Source organism: Equus przewalskii, chromosome 11 (genome assembly GCF_037783145.1).
Source record: "Equus przewalskii isolate Varuska chromosome 11, EquPr2, whole genome shotgun sequence".
Taxonomy (NCBI): domain Eukaryota; kingdom Metazoa; phylum Chordata; class Mammalia; order Perissodactyla; family Equidae; genus Equus; species Equus przewalskii.
This window is the reverse complement of record NC_091841.1, coordinates 9,829,192-9,847,840: the sequence shown is the minus strand read 5'-3', so window position 1 is coordinate 9,847,840 and position 18,649 is coordinate 9,829,192. Positions and strand designations below refer to the sequence as shown.

At 55.9% G+C, this 18,649-nt stretch overlaps 1 long non-coding RNA gene across 1 annotated transcript in view; it reads right to left on the bottom strand.

Moving 5' to 3' along the window:
- Positions 1-13,764: 13,764 nt before the first annotated feature.
- Positions 13,765-18,649, bottom strand: part of LOC139074460 (uncharacterized) — a 31,144-nt gene continuing 26,259 nt past the window's right edge. Inside the window, exons 2-3 of the long non-coding RNA XR_011524088.1 lie at positions 18,192-18,346; positions 13,765-16,715 (exon numbers count right to left, since the gene is read on the bottom strand). This is a non-coding gene — a long non-coding RNA (uncharacterized lncRNA). The remainder of the gene's footprint in view (positions 16,716-18,191; positions 18,347-18,649) is intronic.

The following is an 18,649-nucleotide window of genomic DNA, read 5'->3' as shown; positions in this document are numbered from 1 at the left end:
CAGCACTGGGCCCCGGTACCCACCAGCCTGGTAGATCAGCGCAGCGGGCGGCTCTGGGGCTCAGCTTGACTTCGCGGGTCCGCCCTGGCCGGGGCAGACAAGTTTATTCTGGAAATGGCCAGGTTCGGGCCAGCAGCGGGGCGCCGAGATCCACCGCCAGCAAATTGCCTGCCTCGCAGCGAGATCCAGCGTCTTGTGAGCAAAGATGCAGTCGTCCGGCGTTTATCATCCTGAGAAGGGACGAGCTCGTCCGGCTCCCCGGGGTGTGAGCTGAAGAAGCCGAGGACGCGGTAATGGGTAACACGCAGTGGATTGGGGTTTCCTGCGGCCTTGGAATTGCCGCTCGAGGGACACGGCTGAAAACATCGGGTGCTGAGTGCGCCCACATGCAGGAGGCAGGGCCGCGTGGACGCGCTGGGAGGGGGCTGACAGCCCCCAGCCCCCCACACACATACACAGACGGCACCTAGCCTCTATAAACGGAGGCCTTGGGATTCGGGGGGGATTATTTTTTAATCCTCTTATTAATCCTTTTATTTTTATCTTTTTAAATTATTTTATCGAGGTCATAATGGCTTATAACACTGTGTAAATTTCAGGGGCACATTATTATTTATCAGTTTCTACATAGACTGCATGGTGCTCACCACCGATAGTCCAAAGCGTATCCATCACTGGACATATGTGCCCCTTCACCCCTTGTGCCCCCCCCAGCCCCCTTCCCCCTGGTAACCACTGATCTGTTCTCTTTGTCCGTGTGTTAGTTTATCTTCCACAAATGAGTGAAATCCTATGGTGTTTGTCTTTCTCTGTCTGGCTTATTTCGCTTAACATCATACCCTCCAGGTCGATCCATGTTGTTGCAAATGGGACGGTTTTGTCTTTTTATATGGCTGAGTAGTATTCCATTGTATATCTATACCACATCTTCTTTATCTAATTGTCAGTCGATGGGCACTTGGGTTGCTTCCCGTCTGGGCTATTGTGAATAGTGCTGCTGTGAACATACGGGTGCATAAGTCTCTTTGAATTGTTAAAATTTCAAGTTCTTTGGAGAAATATCCAGTAGTGGGATAGCTGGGTCATATGGTACTTCTATTTTTAATCTTTTGAGAGTTCTTCAGTTGGGAGGAATTCTGAAAAACAAGTCTCCAGCCCGGGATGAGGGGGTGGGAGGTGATGTGGCTGTTCCTGTCCCCTCCCCTGGGTGGTTCCAGCAAGTCCAGTGAGGTGGCTCCAAGAGGCCTTCGTAGAGGACAGGGGTGCCTGCCACAGGCCCTTGGCATCCTGGCCTCCCTGGGAGTCTGTGGTGCCTGTTCTGTTCCAGGCAGAGAGCTGGAGAGAAGGCAGAGGGAGAGGGGTCAGTGGGGAGAGGGTTCGTGTGCACCCACCGTTGGTGTGGCAAGGACGCAGGGGCTGGGCCCTCGGCCTGAGCCATCCTCATGAACTGTGTGTGAAAGGCTGGTCCCCGTCAGGGGGTCCCCGCGGCAAGAGGTGAGGAGGCACCCCTGGGAGGGAGGTAAAGGAAGTGTCTGACTTTTCTGTCCCCTGCACACCTCGTCCTGGCCCTGGGCGAGCCCGAGCTGGGCTGTCCCTTCAGTCCACATCACGGTCCTAACCGGCCTTGCTCTGGAATGGGCCTTCCGTCTTCACTGGGCGTCTGGACTCCATTCAAGCATCAGATGCACAGTGGAGAGCCACTGCGGGGGTAGGGACAGGGACATCAGATGTGCTCCTGATGGCATGGACTTAGTTCAGACCGTGCAATAGAGCAAACACTGTCGGACTCTTTTTTTGGTCTGTGTTCTTTAAAAGAGGCTGTATGAGAAATCATATGAGTGCGGGAGAGAGACAGAGACAGAGACAGAGAGACAGATAGAGAGAGAGAGAGACACGGAGAGACACAGAAACAGAGAGAGTCTGGGTCCTAATACCCTCCGAGGGAGGCGGTGGTTCTTGTCCCCTGGGTCGTGGAACAAGCCCGTGGAAGACGTTGCTGAGCAAACAGGACCCAGTGGGATGGGCTAGAGGCAAAATCGAAAAATCGTGGATGAAGAAAGGAAGAGCCAGGCGGGCGGGATGTTCCACAGTGTGGACCAGGGTCACGCCCTGCCGCCTGCAGGCTGTGTGGCCTTGGCCAGTCACCTCACCTCCTGGGTCACCTGGAGGCCTCCTTTGCAAAATGTGGAAAATAAAACTTACTTTTCAGAAGAGTTGCTGTGAGGATTGAGTAAGATAATCTAGGAAAGTACTTCTCTCGGTGCCCCGACAAGAAAATAGAAAAGACGCAAAAACAAAGGGTGATACTTTGCCTGGTGAAAATATTGAGACTGAAGAAAAGCCCCGTGCACGTTCACAGCCCTTTGGGGAACATCCGTCTTGTGCACCGCAAGTCAGGCGGCTCTAACTTTGGCTCCCAAGCTCCTTTTCAGGAACGACAGAAATAGCGAGGCTGGATTGAGCCCTTGCGGAGCGCCAAATGCTGTTCCAAGTGCTCCACTTGGACCAACGCCACGCCCATTGCTTGGTGTGAGGCCCACCTGGTGAGGGAGGTTCTCTCGTCAGCCTGGACCCCCCCACTACAGCCTCACCCGGACTCCTGATGGGCGACCCGGAGGCCGAGGGTCATGGGGAATGCTGGGGGGTGTGCTGTGTGCCGGCTGGCATGGGTGCGCGAGTAGAGACGAGTGTGCGCCTGCACGTGGGGGCTGACGCACAGGGCCGCCACTGTGAGAGATGAGCACAGATGCTGGACGTTCTGGGCTCTCTCACTGAATCACCGATTGCCGTGTGACATTGCATCCTCTGCTGACTGCGATGGACAGACACTAAGGCGACCCTCAGTGACATCCTGCCCCCGGTGTCCATGCTTTTGTGGAACTCCTTCCCTGTGAGTTTGGGCAGGACCTCTGACTTGCCCCTAACAACAGACTATGACAAAGCAGAGGGGATGTCCCTCCTATGATTATATTTTACCCTGTAAAGCTCTGTCCTAGTGGCCTGAGAGGAGAAAAGGAGACTCTTCGGCTTTGAAGAAGTAAGCTGCAGTGTTGTGAGGGGGCTTCTGGAAAGGGCCACAGGGCAGAGAACTGTGGGAGCCTCTGGGAGCTGAAGGTGGCCCCCAGCTGAACCAGCAGAGAAATGGCCGTCTCGGTCCTTGAGCTGCAGAGAGAGGCCAACAACCTGAATGAGCTGGAAGCTGACTTTCCCCAGGCGAGCCCCTGATGAGACCGCAGCCCTGGCCGGCACCTGGACTGCAGCCCGCGAGACCCCAAGGCAGAGAACCCAGCTCAGCCACATCCAGACTTCTGAGCTCGAGAGCCCGGGAGGGGCTCGCCATGCAGTGTTAGGTCTGTGTGTGGGTGGCGGTTTGTCAGGTAGCAATGGAAGACAGAACCGCTTTGTGGGAGGGTAGAAAACACGGCTTCTTTCTTTCTCCCGAGACTCCCACCCACGAGCCTCACAGGGCTGCACGAGGTGAACCAGAAAAATAGCTGTAAATTGTTCCAATATCCTGGAGAAAAGCGCTAATACAAACTATAGTGATTATGTCATCAAAGTGGCTTTTAAATTCATCCAAAAGGCAAATCTAATGAATCGGATGAATAGAGGTTTGGGGGAAGTTTGCAAATGTAAAGTGCTTGGAAAATGCTGGTAATTAGGAGCGCATCCCTTAAAGGTGCCCGGTTCCCCAGGATGGCTAATTATCGAGGCAGAACAGGGCCTGCAGAACGGCCCCTTTCTGAGCCCTAACAATAGACAGAGGCGGAGAAGGTTAATAATCCCTCAGGAGGAAGATGACTGACGCCATGTCTCAAAGAGTAATTGTCATCCCCAAGGACAGCAAAGCCTCCTTATTAACGTTTCATCTTAGGACCAAAAGTTCAGACAGCACGTCTTTTGAAGGTGACGCAGCAAGAGGCAGCCATCTCATTGCTTCCACGGGAGGTGAGGACCCCCACCTCCTTAGGCTGGGGTTTTTCCACTTCGCCTCAAAGCTTCGAGTGTCAGCCGCATTTGCATGCCGTTGGTAGAGTGTGGTGGTTAAGAGCTCCGTCTTTGGAATCAGGGCTGCCAGATTAGGGTTCAAATCTTGCCTGTGTGTGTCTCACTCTATCAGTTAGCTCCTGCTGTGTGACAAACAGCCCCAAATTTAACAACTTAAAGCAAAAAGCATTCGTTTGGCTCACAAGTCCACAGCCTGGCTGGGAAGTTCTCTTGCTCTGGACCCTACTTGGCTCATCTTTGCTGGGCTTGCTCGTGCACCTGCCGTCAGGGGTGCGGCTGGGGTATGGCTCCTCTCAGATGGCCTCAGAGAACCAAGCTGACTTGGCTCTGCCCCTCATGCTCACTCACCCTCCAGCCGACCAGCTTGGGCTTATTCCCCTGGCAGCTGGCAGAGCTCATGTGAAACAGCAGGAACTTGCAAAGCCTCTTGAGGACCAGGCGTAGAACAGACACAACCTCACTTCTACTGCGTTCCATTGGCAAAGCCAGTCATAAAGGCGGCCCAGATTCCACTGGGGAATTGACTCCGCCTCTTGATGGGAGGGGCCTTGAGACCACGCGCAAAGGGTGTGGATACGGGGAGGCTATTAACTGGGCCTCAATGCTTCTTCCTAAGGCAGATCCGTTCCAAGAGCAGCAAGAACGGGCAAGCTCTGACGCACAAGCACTTTTCAAGTCTCTGCTCGAGTCCCGTTGGCTAAAGTCCATGGCCAACCAGAGCAAGGTGTGAAGATAGACTCCAGCTCTCCACGGGAGGGAAAGAATTTGTGGCCATTTTTGCCCTTCTAAGGGTTACCTGGCAAAATCTTAACCATCACTAAATAAATGAATCCCAGATGAGGCAAATGTGGAAAATCTTTTTTTATTTTCTTTTTTTGGTGAGGAAGATTGGCCCTGAGCTAACATCCATTGCCAGTCTTCCTTGTTTTGCTTGAGGAAGACTGTCACTGAGCTAACATCTGTGCCCATGTTCCTCTCTTCCTTATATGAGATGCTGCCACAGCGTGGCTTGATGAGCAGTGTGTAGGTCTGCACCCAGGATCCAAACCAGCAAACTCTGGGTCACGGAAGGGGAGCGTGTGAACCCAACCACTATGCCACTGGGCCAGCCCCAGAAAATCTTAACAGTCGAACCTGGGAGGATAGCGGTTGGCAGGTTGGTGAACACAGAGTCCAGCATCACTGCAAGAGTCTCGACACCCCATGTCTTAACCCCAACACCCTAGTCTTCTCCTCCCCTGCACACCCAAGGCCCCTGCCCCAGGCCTCACACTTTAGAGCAGCACCATGGGATAGAAATCGAGTGCAAGCCACATGTGTAGTTTTAAATTTTCTAATGGCCACGTTTTAAAAAAGGTAAAAAGAGACTGGTGAAATTAATTTTAGCAATATATTTTATTTAACTTTATATATCTAAAATATTACTGTTTCAACAAGTAATCAGTATACAAATTATTGCTGAGGTGTGCTTTTTACATGTTAAGGCTTCAAAATCCAGCATGTTTCTTACTCTTACAGCCCATCTCAATGTGGACCAGCCACGTCGGAAGAGCTCAGTGGCCACATGTCTACTGAATTGGACAGTGCAGCGTTAGGGGGTCCTTCTCCAGCTCTCCTCCAGCTGCACCCCTCTCATGGGGTGAGGAGGTCGTGGATCCAAAAGGACATGCCCACTTGCAACTCACAACCCTATTTCTAGACCAGACTCTAGGTACCTAGGACCCCAGAATACCCTGAAGATCGGCCCCAAGCTGCCTTCCAGATCTGCTTCCCCAACCCCCCCCCCCAGACATCTGTCCTATGCTGACCCCTACGCCCAGGGTGGCCAAGGGATGGGTGTCTGCTGGTGAGATGTGTGGACATTGCTTGGATGTGCGTGTGTGTGAGCTCCTGGCAGTGAGGGACGGAGCCGGAGGTGGGAAGACAAAGGAGGGGGACTCTTGATCCAGGAGGTCCTTTGGTCTTCTTGCCTGAGGCCCCCAAATGTTGGTGGGCCCCCCCACGGCCTGGAGGCAGGGCAGGAGAGCGATTCCTCCCCTCCCTCCACTCTCATTCCATGGGCAAGTCCCATCGATTCTGCCTCCAAATACAGTCAATTCTCAATATTCGCAGTAGCCATGTTCTATAAAGTTGTGCAAACACCGAATTAGTGAATACTGCGCCATTGCTCCTAGGAGAAACACAGGGTTAGTGTCTGTGGGCCTCTGGGCACAACATTTTCGTGTACTCATCTATACACAAACTTGTTTTATGTGTGTTTCTCTTTAAAGACATCTCATTGACTATATATGGATTCCTTAACATTGAACCCGCGGCCGACAGCACCACGCCTGGGCCAAGCTCATCTAACGGGACCTCACAGCCTTCCTTTGCTTGGGACACTAGGCAGCACTTCAGCACGACAGCTGGGGACGATCTTAAAGAGCAAAATCACCAGCAAAAAGCACCAACATGCAAAGTGTGGTACTAAATAGACTCCAAAATGGACACTTGCTTACAATACGAGCTGAAACGAGAAGGCTGAGCGTCGCCCTGTTGGACCTCAGCTGGCAACATGCGAGTGGGCAGAGCCACGTTTTGCTGCTCTGCACGTGTCCACAAATGACCACAAAAGCACACGAGCATTGGTTTGGGGGTTACAAATACATTTTAGCGAGTAGGTGAATTCGCAGATACGGAACCCAGGACTAATGAGGATTGGCTGTGTGTCGTCTCTCGTCTCGTTCCCCAGGCCACTGCATCTCCAGCCTGGAGGAAGGTGGGGCCTCCCCCTGACTCGTCTCCCTGTTTCCAGGACTGACCCCCTCCTCCATCACAGGTTTTCCACTTTGCAGCCAGAGTCGTCTTTCCAAAAGACTAAATCTTCCAGTCTCCTTCTGTTCACTCCGGTCTAAGTCCAAACTCCCCCCCTCGGCCTTCCTCCGTGGACATCTCAGGCAGAAACCCTGGCCCCTTTGCCTCACTCGCCTCTCCCCAGCCACTCCCACCTCAGGGCGTTGTACCTGCATCTCTTCCCTCGAGTCTGAGTCTGAAAACTGGCCTTCTCAGAGAGGCCACCCTGGCCACCCCCCGAAGTGAGGCCCCCAGCCCCTCAATCGTTTCCCCAGCAGGCCGCCCTGGGAGTTGCCTGCCCCGTTCTCACGGTTCGCAGTGTAGCGATCCTTGGCTGTGTTACTTGGCAGGCACGGCTGTTGGCCTGCAGCCTTTGAGGGCGTGTCAGTGTTGGCTGCGCCCACGCCGGCCTCCATGTTAGGGACAGCGACACACAGCACAAGCTTGTCGAATAAGCGTGTGAGCGACCCACGGCCCAGTGGCCCGCTGGACTCAACTCCTCCACCCCTTTGGACACAGGAGACCGTGCGAACGTTCCAGGTCAAGGGCCAGAGTTCCTCCTGCTCATGTGGCTGCCTGTGTGTCCTGCAGACCCTGCTCCCACTGAGCGTGTCCCCTCCGAGCGGTCTTTGCACTGTCCCTGGTGTGGCAGACACCTCGTGCCTTCTCCAGGCCCCGGGGAGCCTTGTTTCTGATCAGAAATGCTGGACACGCCAGGACTTGGCAGCTTCAGGGTCTCGAGGTCTTGCCCAAGAAGCTGGCCTCTCCCTGTGGGAAAACACATTCCTAAATTTAGAAACCACAGGATTTTGGGATCTCAAATAGCACATCCCTATCATTTTGAAATCTCAGCATCTCCGGAGCTCCACCCAGGGAACTGAGGACCCCCTGATCTTGCCAAACCCTCTTTTAGGCAAGCCCCAGATTTTTATGATTATAAAGCTGCAGGATCTCGTGGTCCACCCATGGGTCGGACCACCCTTCTAAGACCCGCTTTTCCATAAACAACACATCCTTGTGTTAATGAGGCCAAAGACCCGCAAGGACCCCACCCATGGAGACGAGGCCCTTATTTTCCTGAGCCGCACTCCAGTCCTGGACTCGTGGGGTCCGTGGAGCAACATAAAGAGATGTTTTTGGCTTTATAAGCAATTTGAAATTAAAGCGCCAAAGAAAACAGCATATCCTTTGGCGTGCCCCCTGCGCCTGTAATTATAGGAAGACGGCCTGCACCCGGCCAAGTATGCAGAAATAAAAACAGGTCCAGGGGCCAGGATGGGGGACGTTTCATTCTCTACTTCCTAAACTTTCTGTAAGATCGCTGCCTTGATGATAAAAAGCCGTGACCAAAAAAACCCCCTCTTTGTTCTAACCCTGCGCCACGGAGTGAGAAGGATGATTTACCAGAATTTAACAGCCGAGTTACCTCTCTGCCCCAAGCCTGCTGACCTTCTGGAAAATTACCGAGATTCATCATCGTTACCAAAATTGATGCCCCGGGTCCCTCCGTGGCGCGCGTTTGTTCTGCATGGTAATGGATGGGGGGGGGGGAGCCTGGTGAGGACGGCGCATCTATCTCATTAGGACTCCACAACTGGGCAATTATGGTGCATTTCCTAGTGGGGCCCGGCTCTGCCTGGACGATGATGGCAGTCCAGGGTGAGCGCTCCCGCTTGCTCCCTGGGGAGACCTCAGCGCCCCAGCAGCCACCAGAAGTGGGGAGGATGCTGATCCCGGGTTAGGGACCTAGGGGGCCTGCGCCTGGTGGGCCCAGGGAGGGAACGGAGGTTCTTAACTGGGGTGAGTTTGCCCCCCCGCCTTGGGACATTTGGTGATGTCTGGAGACATTTTTGGTTGTCACAGCTGGGGAAGGGGTGCTCCTGGCGGCTGGTGGGCAGAGGTCAGAGATGCTGGGAAACACCCTACAGTGCAGAGGACAGACAGCCCTCCACAGCAAACAAGTGTCCTCCCCCGGGGTCAGCAATGCCGGGCTGAGAAACCTGCCTAGAGCAACGGAGGGTTCGTCTCAGCGGGTCAGGACCCCGGGCGGCAGGCAAGGCCCTGATAAGGAAGTGGCCTGGCACTGACAGGTGCGGCAGTGACAGCTGACACTGAGCAGGGAGGGTGCTGCAGGGGCCTCTCCTAAGCTCGTTCTATTTAAGGCTTCGGGGGTCAGGGCCTGTTAGGGCCTCCTAGTTTCAAATGACTCCCTCACCCACCCTCATCCCACCTACCACACCAGAAAGACCACGTCCCATCCTCCAAGTATGCCCTCCACTCTGTCCTCTGTGCCTTTTCCATGCTGTTCCTTCTGCCTTTCCCTTTCCTGAATGTTACCTGATTTAATCAGACCCATCCTTCAAGGCTTTAGTACCACGTCCTCCATAAAGCCTGCCTTGATTTCATCTGCCTGTATCAACATCCCTAACTCGCTTTCCTTCACTGGGCTGAGGGAGGGACTGTCCCCAGATTGGAGGGGGGTGCAGTCAGGTGCTGGGGTTAAAGGCACAGACAGACATTGGCTTCCGGTGCAACCGGGCTGACATTCTGGGTTTGCTGCGCGTTGACTCAGTTGGTGGCAGTGTTATTGTAGCCGTGGTTTCAAGTGTCTGCCACGGGGCTCAACCGAGCGTCGCTGGAAGATCGGATGCATTAAAACGCGTGTGCAAAGCTTCGCCCACAGCAGGATGGATAAACCAGCAGGATAAACCCTCTACCATTGGAGCTGTCTTTTCTTTGCATGCCTGCATTGTCCCCACTTTCCAGGTGAGGAACGGAGGCCCAGAGAGGGAGAGCGGCTGGCCAAGGTCACCCCCCAGGGAGTGGCGCTGCCCGCTGTCTGCATTGAATCAGAGTGAGTGCTCCCTCTGCCCATGCTGCCCTGGCTGGCGGCTGCACAGGCTCCTGGCCCATCCACCCTGCCCTTTCCGGGAGCCTGCGCACCCCCGGCCATCTCTGGGGTAGACTGTTTTACTCCGTTCTCCCAGCAGGCCATTGAGGTCGGCACCACCATCATGGCCATTTTACAGATGAGGAACAGATGAGGTTCCCGGAGGCCACATGACACGCCCAAGGTCACACAGCGCCTAAGAGGCGGGCCAGGTTCAAGCCAGGTCTGCTTACTCCCTGACGAACAATACTATGTTTTCATGAGAATGACCTAGTAACCATCACAAATGGGTAAAAATAGCTCACATGAGCATGTACTGTGTTCAGGGTACTGTGCTAAGTACCCCACAGGGAAAACTTAACAGGTTCCATTGTTGTCACCAGTGTACAGGTCAAGACACCAAGACTTCCAGGGACAGTGACTTCCCCAGGGTTTCCAGCCGCTCCAACTCTCACACCCCATGGCCTGCCTCCCCGCAAGCACTCTGCACCTTGTCCAGCGCTCCTGCCCACAGCCGGGCCCCGCCCCAGAAGTCCTTAGAGAATTTCTCTGGCCACAGCGGGGACCCCCTGGCAGGCTGGTCCTGCCCTTGGGGGCTGAGCCCAGCTGGGCTCTAATGAGCATCCCTGGGGACAAAGGCAGCTGGAGCTCCTTGTCCAGGGCCCTGTTGTGGGGACAAAGGCACGAATCAATGCATTCTCGGTTCTTTTGTCCTAAATAATTGGCTTCCATTAAGTGGGCTGGACGAGTGAGGCACTCACAGGAACAGGAGCCTGGAACTTATGAAAATGGATCTGAGGGAGGAGCCAGGAGGAGCAGCTCTGAGGGGCCCCCAGGGGTCCACCCTCCCACCGCCACCTTGGGAAGGGGTCTCGACCTCTCTGGGCTTAGTTTCCGCCTCTGCAGACAGAGTGGGGGAGAGGGGACTGCCGGCTGGGGGTTTTCAAATTGCACTTGGCAAAGCCCTGGGGGTCCACGGGTCTGGTGCGGAGCAGGACTCCGGACAGACCCTCCAGAACTCAGCTGGAGCAGCCCCTTCTCTCTACCTGTTTCACGTATTGGGCTGTTTCTTTCCATTTTAATTTGAGCAAAAGACACCCAGCCAAAAAAAAAAAAAAGCATTTGAAACCACTAGACAGGGGATAGTTAGGGTCCATCCCAGCTCTAGAACTTTCCAGATCCCACCTTGAGGTTTGGGGGTCTTAGAACAGAGGAGTGGCCCGTCTGTCATTGAGGGAGGCTTGGTCCAGGTGGCCTGACCTACTGTGGCCACGCTCTGTGACCTTGAGCCAGCCTTGCCTCTGAGCCGCACTCCCTGCATCGGAGAAAAGAGGAAGTGACGAGTCGGGTGGTGACTGCAGTGACAACCGTAATCGCCGACCTTTCCAGGTGCACCCCACGTGCCCCGGGTGGAGTGGCCACCCGCGCTCTCTCCTTGAACCCAACCCCAGCGAGACTCGTTCACTCGCTGGCTCATTAACAGGTACCTACAACCACACTCCAGTTGCCGCGAAGAAACACACCTGTCCTTGCTCTCATGGAACTTACAGTCTGCTTGGAAACAAAGAATGAAAGTCGTAAATCAGTAAAACAGGAAGATCAAGCTGGGAAGGGGACTGGTGAGCAGTGGGGCTCGGGTCGCGTCTGCAATTCAAAATGAGGTGGTCAGGAAAAGCCGCAGGAGAAGGTGCCACTGAGCACAGACCTGAAGGAGCCGTGTGCAGACACAGGAACAGCCACTGCAAAGGCTCTGAGTCAGGGTGTTTGAGGAGCAGCGGGGGCCCACTGTGACCACAGTCCAGTGGGCGAGGGCAAGGGTGACGGGAGATGAGCCTTCAAATGGCACTTGGCAGAGCCCGGGGGCTGCGGAGGTCTGGGACCCGCACGTGTGGGGCCCTGTGTCCACGGTGGGGACCTGGGCTTCACCCTGAGTGAGACGGAGTGTGAGGGAGGGCTGTATTTGGGGCAGAGGAGCCACATGCAGGGGTCACTCTCGAAGGAGGACGGGAGGAAGCGAGCAGTGGTCAGGTTAGGGTGCATCCTGAAAGTGGAATGGACAGGAAGTGCTGCAGGGTTGGAGGGGATGTCAGAGGAAGACGGGGTCAAGGGTCACACCAGGTGTTGGGAGGAGCGACTGGCGGGGGAGTTTCCACTGACTGAGATGGGGAACCACAAAGATGCCGGCTGTGGAAGCGTCAGATGCCTGAAGCCTCTCGGCCGTGGGGCGGAGATGACCAGGAGGCAGTGGGTGCGACTCTGGGGTCAGAGCACAGTCTGGGCTGGCGTGGGCCACTGTGCACACGGTGTTTGTATCTCCGATCCCCGAGGAAGTGGGTGTAGACAGAAGCCCTGGGCCCCCGGAGGGAGAGGCTGGCAGGTGAGGAGGACCCCGCTGAGGACCAGGAGAGCAGACAGCCAAGGGGCGGGAGGAGAAGCAGCGATGGAGGCCCCCAGAGAGGCAGGGATGACTTGTGACAAAAGGCCAGTAAGAGGAACCCCGAAAAGTGACACAGATTTAGCCACATAGAGGCCGTCGGTGACCCTGACCAGAGTGGCTCTGGCGGAATAGTGGGGACAAAAACCCGACTGAAGTGGAGAGACGAGGAGCGGAGGCAGCCCGCTCTTGCCGATGAGGCCTGGACTCTTTCAACGACTCGTGCCCTAAAGCACGACAGAGAGCCTGGCTGTGCAGGCCGACGGGATGTGGACAGGGTTTTCTTTCGTTGTTTGCTTGAAGGTGGGAGAAGTTTGAGCATATTTTTAGGCTGTTGAGAATGATCCTGGAAAGGGGATAAAATTACTGATGCCGGAGAGAGAAGACCTGCTGGTGCGAAGTGTTTGTGTGGGTGAAAGGGGCCGGCATCGAAGCTCAGATGGACACGGCTTAAATGGGCTACAAAGAAAGAAACTGAGGCCCAGAGAGGTGAAGTGACCTCTCCTGGGACCCACAGGTGAGCAGGGGCGGGGTGGGAATTGAACCCAAGCAGTCTGATACTAGAGCCCCCGTCTGTCACCACTGGATCCTACAGCCTCGCCTCCCCGGGTCAGGGCTGGACACTGAGGCTAAGTTGGGATTTGAGTGCAGCCCGCGGGGCTCCCATGCCCAGGACGGATGTGGCTCAGAGGCAGGGCCGCGACGGCTGAGGCAGCCGGGCCTCCCACGCCGTCCTCCGTTAAGCAGGCTCCCTCGGCCGGCTCCGCGCCTGCTGACACGGGCATGGCTAAGAGAATCCCGGAGCTCCGGGGCCGACGGGGCCCCCAGGGTCCACAGGCTCCAGCGGGAAAATGCCCAACAGGCTACTGGATCATGTCCATCCAACAAACTCCAACTGGGCTTCTGGGTCGGCGTGCGAGGCCCTGGGCGGTCACGTTGGACACAGGGGTGAGGACATGCTGCCCCTAATTTTCCCCCAGGCTCCTGCTTGAAGAAACAGGGCGGTGGCCCCCAGTGTCGGCTTGGGAGTGAGGTCCCGTGAGGCTGCAGACACAGTTCAGTGACGCATGCACTGGGCTCCTGGCTCCGAGACCCCCCAGTGGATGCCTGAAACCGTGGGCAGTACTCACCCAATATTGACTACGTTTTTCCTACACATACAGACCTAGGATCAAGCTTAATTTATAAATGAGGCACAGTAAAAAAGAGATTAACGACAATGACCAGTAATAAAATAGAATGATTATAACAATATCCTGTAATAAAAGTGACCTTCGATCTTAGCAACCTCAGCATACGATTCTTTTTCTTTCCTTATTGAGAACTGTCACCTTTTCACTTGAAGGAAGCACTTGATGGCTTCTCTTTGGCGTGTCCGAATGGCCAGCATCACTGCCCTGGCTCTTTGGGGCTGTTATTAAGGAAGATAAGGGTTCCTTGAACACCTTCCTTGAACACCTGCGATGATAACTGAGATGATAACTAAGGGACTAAAGGGCGGGTGGTGTACACAGTGTGGATCCGCGGGACAAAGGGACGACTCAGGACCCAGGCAGGACGGAGTGAGAAGGAGAGATTTCATCATGCTACTCAGACGACATGCAATTTAAAACTTTGACTTGTTTATTTCTAGAATTTTCCATGTAATGTTTTTGGACCATGGTTGACCGCAGGTAACTGAAACCGTGGAAAGCGAAACCGCAGAAAGTGGGGGCGGCTGTATCTGTGACCTGTGCACACACAAATGGGTGTACGTGGATGAGCCTGCGTGTGCGCTGTTTGGGTACGTCTATGCGCGTGTGGGGTGGCAGTCAGCGACGCTGCCAAAACGCCAAGGACCAGGCAGCAGCAGTCAGTGGGCTGCAGGAATTCATGTGTATCTTTCTCACTTCTGCGTCTACTGGGTTGGATCAGCCGTGGCCCCGGGCTGGGGGTTGGGTTCGGGTGGGATCCAAGGGCTTCCTCCCTCTCCTTGGACTGGTAGCTGCTTGGGGCGGGTCTCCTCATGGCTGATGGCAGAAGCGCAGGGGACTAAGCCGGATGACGCAAGCACATTTAAAACCTCGCGTCACGTCACTCACATCCTGCTGCCCCAAGAGAGTCGCAGGCCAGGCCCAAGCTGGGTGGGGCAGGGTACGGCCCAGTCACACGGCCAGGGTGCGGAGGTAGAATTCCAGGACCTGGAGGGAGCGAGAGCTGGGACAATAGTCCCATCTTCCAGGGCAGTAGGTGACGTGTTCCTTTACGTGGGGGCCATTTTGACAGGAGCTCCCCAGCCCCATCATTGTCCTCGTTTAAGCAGCACTGGGACGTCCTCTCACCCCGATAGCTCCCCGAATCTGCCGGTCCCTCACCGGCCCCACCTCCTAACTGGGTTTGGGCAGCAATCACTTAGATTCTAATCTCAGAAGTTTTGAAGGAGGAAAAGAATGTTCTGGAAGGTCCTCGGGCTGCAGAATCTCATGGGAATCCAGCGTGCAGCACCTGGTAAACCCAAGCACAGCCAACAGGCTCAGGGTGGTGTGTAGGGTACCTCCCTCTCTCTTCTCCTTCCTCACCCCTCCAGGGTGCCCAGCCCTGGGCCTGGCTCAGCCCACACAGCTGCCCAGGGGGGTTCAGAACCCAGAGGGGCAGCGCCGTCCAGAAGCAGCGCTCTGTGACGCCGTGCTGGGGCCCGAAGCACCGTTGGCGGCGTTCCCTCCTCCTGGGGTTTCACGGCAGCTCCCCTGAACGGGCACCGAGCATTTCATTTCCCTTCTCCACAGCGCTGACACCTCGCGGATCCCTGGGGCGAGTTGCAGCATCCCCTTTTCCCTGGGGGCTCAGCCAAGGGCTTTCAGGTTGGCACTTTTCTCTCCCGCTCGCGTGCTCTGCCATCCCACTGATTGGCACTCGCTTGGCAGCTGGGATGAGAGCTGGCGAGCGGGGGTGATGGCTCGCAGCACAGCTCCTGGCTCAGAGTGGGTGCTCCCCAGACAGGAGAGAGCTGGAGTCGAGAAGGCTCTCTCACTGCAGGGCCCCCCATCTCTCACGGCGGGTGGAGAATTTGGGGACACGTTGCCAACGTTTCCCTCTCTTTTTCTCCCAGGTGGGCAATCACTCAAGAGGGCAGAGCGTGGAGACGGCGAGCTTCAGCATGGACCTGCATGGTCAGCAGAGGGTGCCTGCCTCCTCGTCCCTGCCCACCCCACTACAGAGGCCCGGGGCTGGCCGTGAGGCCTGTACCAATGGCTGATACCTACTGTGGAGGTAGATTCTAGCCTCGGTTGAAAGATGAGGTAGGGTACAGACTGTGGAATATTATTCAGCCTGGAAAAGGAAGGACATTCTGACACCTGCCACAACATGCATGAACTCTGAGGACCCCATATGCAGTGAAATAAGCCAGTCACAAAAGGACGAACTTTGCACGATGCCACTCACATGAAGCCTCTCGAGGAGTTAAACTCACGGAGACAGAGAGTGGAACGGTGGTGGCCGGGGGCTGGGGGAGGAGGTGGTGGGGGTCTTGTTTAAAGGGGACTGAGTGTAAACTTTGTAAGAGGAAAGCGTTCTGAGGAAGGATGGTATGACCGCCGCACGACATTGTCAGTGTACTTAGTGCCGCTGAACTGGACACTTACAAATGGTCAAGATGGTGCATTTCGTGAGAGGGGTGTTTTACCACAATAATACAAAAACAGACAGGTGGACCCCAGAGGAGTTCTTGCCTGAGGTCACACAGCTGCTGGGGAGTGCAGCCGGAATCTGAACCCAGGCAGAGTGACCCTGGAGCTTTCATCCTGTACCCTGACATCGTCCCCACTGGCCCCCGCAGTAAGAGGGGGACAAAGACCCCCATAGGTGAACAAGTCAGGGGCCAGCACAGCACAGCGGGCCAGGGCTGGTGCTCTGGGGCCTGACCACCCCCCCTCGGACCCGGAGCCCGGCTCTCAGCCTCTCTGAGTCAAGGCTGCCCTGTGGCATGGAGACAACAAAGATACCACCTCAAGGGGAAATGAGACCCTGCTCCCAGCACGGTGCTGGGCTCAGCCCAGAGGGTCAAATGCACACTAAAAGGGTGCTGACCCAGCACCACCACCTGGGCCCATAAGCAAAGTCGGCTCAGTCTGTGTGGGAGTGACGAGGAAGTGAGGTGACTGTCACATGAGGGTGCTCCTTGAAGTAGATGTCATTTGAATGGAGGGTAGAGAAGGGTTTCAACAGGAGGCATGAGGTGGGGATGGCATTCCTGGCAGAGGTTATGGCTTGAGGAACAATCTGGAAGTGGGGGCTGTCTGATCTGTTCTGAGAACTTGCAACCAGGCTGGTGGGGCTGGAGTGTAGGACTGAAGATAATTATTCAGTTCTTTGGGTGGCAGATTACAGAAACAGCTCAAAGGGATTTTTTTTTTGCTTATGTTATCAGAAGAGTGCAGGAGATGAGCTTCAGGTGCAGCTGGATCCAGGGTTCAGTCTTTCCTGTTCCATTTCCTAGTTCTGCTCTCCTCACACTGGCTTCGTTCTGAGATAACTGAATGCCTCAGGGCTTCCCTCCCTGCTGTTTCAACCCTAATTAGGAAAGAACAGATTGTTCTTAGTGATTCCTACCAAAGTCCCTGAGCTGACCCTGACTGACCCAGCTTCCACGTCAAGCCACCTTGAACCATGCCATGCTCAGGGCTATTGTCTGAGCTGGGGCCGGGGCTCACCCCTGGATCTCAAGGGTCAGGAGGTGACAGCCCTGCCTGGATGACATGGGCTGAGAGTGGAGGCTGGGCAATTCCTCAAAGGAAAACCAGGGTGATGTTTCCAGAAGGAGGGAAATGAATGTTAAGCAGGCGGAAACACCAGATGTCCTCTCCAGGCAGCAAGAGCCAAGGCTGCAGAGAGAAGCCCCCTCTAGTTCACACTGCCGGCCCCCTCCCCAGCTTTCTCCGCAGCCCACCCTTCCCTCCCCCTCCGATAAGACGCACTCCCTCGCACCTCCTTGGTTCCTCTCAGGCACGTTTCCCAATCTCCCTGGATGCTGGGTGTAATCTGGTCCCCATCGGAGGTGCCAGCAACACCTTCTGGCGGCACAGCATCTGCCAGTTGCCACCCCCCACCCCAGCCGTGGCTGCGTTATCTGGGTTGACATGAACTGGGGGCCAGGAGTGCAAGTGTCTCAGGCTGACCCTCCCTCGGCCTCTGCCTCCCGCCTGGGAGACCCTTGGCCGTCCGGGGAGCATGTGACATTCTGGCCCAACGACCTTCATCAGGTTTTTGAGCACAATCCAGAAGGCTCTCGCAGCTCTGCTGATAAGCTAGTGCCAAATATAGAACAGACACAGCCACCCCCGCCCCTTAATTCTGTAATTTGCTCGAAATCAGACGATAATGCCAGCCCAGGGAGATGTAATTTGTGATAACGCGGCCCCCCGGGCTTGGTCCAGGATGACATCGACAGAGAGAAGCGAGCCTGTGGCCTCAGCCCCCTGCTCAGCCTCATCTTCCCTTCCCCATCCTGGTCCCCCTAGCCATCTGCGCCTCTCCCCTCCCCCCGAGTCCCTGAGAAACCCACGGTGTGCAGGGGAACAGCAGTCACTCATTCATTCACCCCGCAGACAGTGATGGAGCTCGTACGACGTGTGCAGCACTGCGAGGTACTGGGGACGGAGACGGGACGACACCGACAGGCCCTGGCCGCCCACGGCTGCCCTGACCACCGCTTGGCAGGGGAGGGGGCCGATGTCCCTTTCGGGAGGATCTGGGGACTTTAGTGACGAGCCTCACAGTGAAGCGCAGCTGGGGCGGGGGGGATGAGCGGCATCATTTAGGGGGACGACAGGGCCTCAGAGAGGGTAGAGGGTCACCCCAAGGGACCAGCTGGGTGTGCAGAGCAGAGCCAGGATTCCAGCTCTCGGCTGCTGTCCAGCGCTCCGGCCCCTTGACCGTGGCCTTGGGCTCCTGTTCTGTCCGGGCGCAAAAGCCCAGGTCTGGAAATGGTCTCTTCTCTCGGGGGAGATGTGAGCACCTGGGCGTGTCAGACTCCCCTTATCTGCCTACCCCTGCTGGCTGGAAGAGTTCCCATTCGTTCAGACGATGAAACGGCCGCAGCAGCTGCCCACCAGGCCGGGGCCGGACGCGGGGGTCCACGGCGGGCCACAGCCCACGTGCGGACGGAAAGGAAAGTTCCACGAGGAACGTCGAAGCATTGTTGCCTGTAATAAAGAGAAGGTTCAGGGCTGTGAGAAATGGTCACAGAGCAAACGAGCTCCTGCGGGAGGCGAAGATGGAGCGAGCCCTGGTGGGGGAGGTCCAGCCAAGTAGGAGGATGCAGAGGAGCAGTGAGAGGACCAGGCCTGACCCCGAGGGCAGGGTCTGGAGGCTGCAACGCGGGGGCTGAGGCATGAGGCGGCACGATTCCAGGTGAAGCTGGGAGCTGGATGGGTCAGGGAGCCACGAGGCCGCTTGGAGGAGCCCTGGTTGGTCTCCAGCCTGTGGGTCCCCCGGGGCGTCTCCAT